The sequence below is a fragment of the Cricetulus griseus genome, chromosome 4, assembly GCF_003668045.3.
Source record: "Cricetulus griseus strain 17A/GY chromosome 4, alternate assembly CriGri-PICRH-1.0, whole genome shotgun sequence".
In the NCBI taxonomy this organism is placed as follows: domain Eukaryota; kingdom Metazoa; phylum Chordata; class Mammalia; order Rodentia; family Cricetidae; genus Cricetulus; species Cricetulus griseus.
This window is the reverse complement of record NC_048597.1, coordinates 20,284,471-20,290,470: the sequence shown is the minus strand read 5'-3', so window position 1 is coordinate 20,290,470 and position 6,000 is coordinate 20,284,471.

Here is a 6,000-nt window from a genome sequence, read left to right as displayed (position 1 = left end):
AGATGCACTTTTAAGAGTGCGTCTGTCAAGAGGCCACCCAGGAGTCACAGCTCCTCTCTACTGTCCATTCATTTGCATTTTGAAAGGACACACACGGCTCTGTTTAGACCTTAAATTGAGACACAAATTGAAGCCAACAGCCCCCAGTGAAGCCCTGCAATACTGTTTTTTTTTTTTTTCTGTCATTCCTTTGGGTTGTTTTTCCCATAATCATTTCTCCTCCTTTTCTGTCTCAACTGTTTTCATAGTTCACAGCAAAGTCAATTTCTCCCTAGGAGTCACTATGCATTTGAAAATGACAATTCATTGTCTCATTTAAGTTTTACTTTAATACTTTTGAAACTTTTTTGCTGAACAAAACATATGCAGCAGACTCTGTAAAATCTTCATGATGTTACATATTATGTCCAATATACATCTAATATAGTCAGGGTCAAAAAATTGAGTTTAATATTCCGTGTTTTCTAATTCTATAAAACATTATGTAGCAGAAAACAATCCACCCAATGGACCTGTATACTATAGTGTATAAACGAAAATGAGTTTTTCTTGTCTGTTTATAGTCCATCATCAATCTACTTTATAATAAAATGCATAGTGAGTCCTGAAAATTTTCAGATAATTGAGCAATGTGTCTGTTCTTCAGAAGTCTCCAGTCTGAACATGAACCAACACTCAAGGCAGCACAGTGCTACAACGGACCAACACTCAACAGCAGTCAGGACTGCACCTCGCTACAATGGACCTAGACTCAAGAGTACAGTGCTACAATGGACCAACACTCCAGACAGCACAGTGCTACAGTGATCATTTCGAAGAAGACGCTAGGCAGAAGGAAGAGGAAACTTCCAGTACTATTTGATGATGTAAAATGTAGTTCCTTTAAAGAAGTGACATATTATCTGAATTTGAAAACGATGATGATAATTCCTTAGGTGTCAAAAGAGTGATTCAGAAAAATGTTCCAGACAAGTAGTACAAAGATAATAACTGAGACAGAGTTCAGCAAATTAGAAGTGAGCCATGGACCATGGCTGTGGCCCTCTAAGGTTGCTGTGCTCTGGAAGCAACAGATTTCATAGCCATTGTCTATCACACTTCTTTCTGTGGGAGATGCCCTGTCTGAGGAGTTCCAAGGTGATGGGTAAAAAATGACATCTCAGTATTTTTAATTTTTAATTTCAACTCATGGGGCTACATGTGTGCCAAAAAAAAAAAAAAAATTGAAGTTACACTTCATTCTGAGATAAAGTGAAAGTAGTCACAGTTGGAGTCAAAAGTAGCATAAATCTACAGGTACCCTGTACCATTCTCCTATTTTAGAACTGAAACCTGTAATTCATCTGAAGCCTAGTATCACAAAACAAAGACATGATCTGGCAGCCGAGAAACTGTTCTGGTTGGCTTCATTTTTCTCGCTTCTAAAAAGCATCAACTTGCTTGGTTCTGGCCTTAGCACTCCTTTTGTCTCTGCTGTGTCTTCCATAGACCGTCTTCCCTCTGCTTCTCATAGCTCTTGAATGCCTACAAATATTGTCAAGTTGCTCCCTATTGGTAAAAGACCCATTCCTGACTCTTTCACCATTCCAAGCCTACTTCCCCTTTCTCACTGCAGTCTCAATTCCCTACTGTGACCAGGTACTTACTACTCTTCCCTCTGTGACCTGATATCTGTCTCTTTAAATTGTGCTTATTGTCACCTGCCATTCAATTACTATATTCAAAAGGTAGTATCCACTAGACTCAAGTGTGTTCATTGTAAATCGACCCAAACCAAATTCCTACTGGGTTAAAGCATGTCTTTTTATTCTTTCTCAGCTGAGCACCTCCTTTGTCTGCACCTGTCTAAAGGACAGGAATTGAGAAGAAAGTCAAGTGTCAGTTATTTTCTCCAATTATCCTCATCCTTCACCTTGGTCTCAGCTTCTGTGTCTCTCATCCACTTTCTTTACTTATTTTGTAGCCTTCAAGACCTTGACAATAAAATGATGCAGCAATCTATAGACAAAACTCTACTGTTGTCTTTGTTATAAAATTTCCTCACAGGAGTGCTAAAAGAAGTGATCATTTCTATCCTGGCTTAACTTATTGACCAATAGTATATAATTACCTTTCATGTTAAAATCCTGTGGCACTGAAAATTTATATTAAGCATTGATTCTTCTCTCTTTACATACCTAAAATCCTCATGCTAGGATAATAATCTAGGTAGAACAATGTGTGCTTTTTTAGCTGCTTCAATAGCATGTGTTGGTACAAGAAATATCAGGAGCCAATATTGGAAAGCAGAAAATTATCTGGGAATGCAGAGAAAAATAGCAACTAGTAACCACTTGTTATGATGAATTCTAGGACCTTCTTTCTTATATGTGTCTCAATCATGTGTCTACTTTCTTGGGGAGAAACACCTTTCTGTTTTAATGACAGATTTACACACTTTGAGTAGAATAGGCTCAAGTGTTATCAACATAAATAATGTTTGTTGATTACATGGAGGTAGAAATAAAATATTTTGTAGACAAAAAAGTGGACATTTGGTTATAAAACATGTTTAAAAGCTATAAGGTAGTTGATCATCTTCAGACATTAAAAAAAGACATTTATTTTGCCAACATGGGCTGAAACTTCGGTTATGTGTTCTTAAATTCCCAATGCCCTATATTACATTCCCAAGAATAAAACATAGGGGAAAGATGGCATGTAGCAGATTCCTACGAACTTCAAGAAACACCACTTGCAGATTTTTTAATATACCATACATTTCTTTGTGAGCACAGTAAAACAAAAACAAACAAACAAGAACAGATGGGTTCTTATGACTTTGAATGAGTGGTTTGAATGAGAATACCTCCATAGGCTCATACATAGAATGGTGGGTGAGTCACCTGTGGAATCACCTGTGAATGGAATTGTTTGGGAAGGGTGAATAGGTGTGGCCTTGTTGGCATAGGTGTGGCCTTGAGGGGGATAGATGTCACTGGGAGTGGGTTTTGGGGTTTCACAAGTACATGCTGGCTGATGTCTCTCTCTGCCTGCTGCATTTGAATCAGGATGTAAAACTCTCAGCTTCCCAACGTGCTGATGATGAACTCTTGAAAACTGTACAGAAGCCACTAATTAGATGCTTTCTTTTGTAAGAGCCTCCTTGGCCATGGTGTCTCTTCACAGCAATAAAACAGTAAGATAATATGTAAAAACAATCTTTAATTGACCCAGAAAACTCAAAGTTTCCTTTCAGGTGATGGAAACAAATATTTGCATTAACACCTCATTGTCTGAACAACTTGTTTTTCCCCCCATCATTCTATACTTAACTGTTAATATATCTAACAAAAAGAAATTGTCATGTCTTGCTATTTCTTAAAATATTTCTCCTAAGTAAATGAGTTAAAAATTACAAAAGTAGGTACCTGTTATGAGTCATAATTTATTTGAATTATTCCTACATGCTGGAAATATTTAGTAAATCATTGAAAAACAAGATACACAGAACATGTATTCAAATACAATTTAATTTCATGAAAATATTCTAAAATGCTTCCAAATAAGAAAAACATTGTCCTCATATATCTTTACAACCTATCATTTCTTTTACAATAAAATATATTTATGCCAAATTTGTTTATAAATTATTTTTATATTAATGTTTATGTTGCATAAATATAACCTATACTTAAAACTTGCATTACATTTGTATCAATTTTTTTACAACTAAAAAAAACCTGGAATCCATCAACCATGTGACATTCAATAGTATTAAGATAAAATAGATGGTCACATCTGTCAGTGTGAGTGAGCAGATACAGAAAATAATAACATCTCTACTTTTATATTGTGAGTGGCAAAAATGTGGAAGTAGATAACATGATCAAATTAATCCTAAAAAGACAGAATGTTTTACAAATAAAATAGTCACTGTAACAAAGTAATTAACACTGATGAATGTAAGACTTTGCTGTAATGTTTCTGTCTTCATATTGTTACTATTTTTAAATTGAAGTTAAAAAGACCAGTTTGTCTTGAGAAGACTAGAAATCTAGTTTGGCACAAATTTCCCACCTGTCAAGGTTGTTTGTATAAAATTCATTTTAGAATACCCATTGTTGCCGGGCGGTGGTGGCACATGCCTTTAATCCCAGCAACCGGGAGACAGAGGCAGGAAGATCTCTGTGAGTTCCAGACCAGCCCGGTCTACAAGAGCTAGTTCCAGGGCAGCCTCCAAAGCCACAGAGAAACCCTGTCTCGAAAAACCAAAAAAAAAAAAAAAAACCTATTGTTAAGACAAGGTAATAATGCCTGAATATTATTGTTAAATTTAAGGATTATCACAAAAGTTTAATGTATATATTTATATTAAAAAATCCATTGATTTTGCTACATACAGATTATAGGCAAATGTCTGCTGCTCACCCTGCCATCCTAATCATTATTGTCAGGAAGTCAATTGGAGATCATAGGTCACCACTTTAAATTCAAATGTGACAATGGGAATTCAATCAATATCCGTGAGTTCACTGAGGAGGAATATCCTGAAAGAAGCAACTGTATGCAGTTTACTAATGTGTTGATAGGATTTAACTTGAGTTATTCTCTAAATGGAATTCAACAAACACACTATTTGGGATACATCCATTTAAAAACATCTGTGTTCCACGTAAGATTTTGTACAGTCTATTATTGTCATTTTAGTTTCGGCTTCAGTGATTCTACATAAACCTCTTCCTAGAAGGTCACCCCAAACTCCCTAAAGGCCAAATCCTGTGGATTTTTATATTTCTGTTTTTTTATACACTCATGTATTATTTGCTACTTTTCCTGCTGTCTTCTTTCATAGATTTACATTTTCTGTCAGAGACTAAAGTGATTTATAGATATGTGCCCCTGCAGTTAGGATTCACCAAGAATATATACAGCTTCTGTCATATTTGAGTCTATTCTGTAATAAATGTAGGCATGAAGGGAAAAATATGATGTTCCTCTAGCATTATTCTTTTTCAAATATCAAGAATCAAAGTGTTTCATGTAAATAAAAAGGAAACAACACAGAATGAATGTGTTAGACCAAAGTTTGGCATGCTACATCTATTAGTCTGTTGCCTATTTTTGCCCCAAAAGTAAATTTTAAAATTACTATTTGCATAATGTCTTTGGTTGTGTTTGCATGGCAAGGGCAGAGCTGAGAAGTTGCCATCTAGACCAAGTATTTTGCAAAGTCTAAAATATTTGCTGTCTATGTACCTGCAGAAAAAGTCCATGGGCCCCAAGGTGAGAGGATTAATTACCTGACCTAAAAAAGAGACAATTTCTATCCCCTAATAAAAGAAAGGCATCCCTATGGTAAAGCCTTATGCCAATGTGCTGAACTTGAATGCTCTAGAAATGCTTATTTAGACATGACTTTGGGGGTTGGCATATTGCTTCAAGAAAAACTGTGTTGATCCAGCAAAAGTGGTCACACCGGTACAGTCTGTAAGACTTCACACCATTCCTGGCCCAGCTCTAACCTCACCAGCACTAATAGATAAAAAGAGCTGCACCTGAAGTAAGATTTACTGTTGTCCTTTTGTTTGTTTGCTTGTTTTGTTTAACTAGAACCTAAGCATAGAGAGTAAAGAATGCATCCCTTATTACTAGGTTGTAGTATGTCACAATAAACTGGCTCTATTTGGTAGCATGTGTACTAATAGATAAACTATGCACAGTACTGTGTATTGTAGTCCTATCTATGGGGAAGCATGAAGATGGAATAAACTCAGGTATTTGGGACCATCTAGTTAAGATATTATGAGACTCCTGTCTCAATAATAAAGGACAGAAAGGAAAGAAGGAAGAAAGCAAGAGGAAGGAAAGAAGGGAGAAAAAGGAAGGGAGGAGGTAAGGAGGGAAATATTGAAGTAAGCTTCTGTTGCTGTACATTATCTTGTGTATGCAGTATAAAAATGCCACAAAACTTTATAATTGTCTGTGTAGGTTTGACTTCCTTACAATGTAAGGTATTTA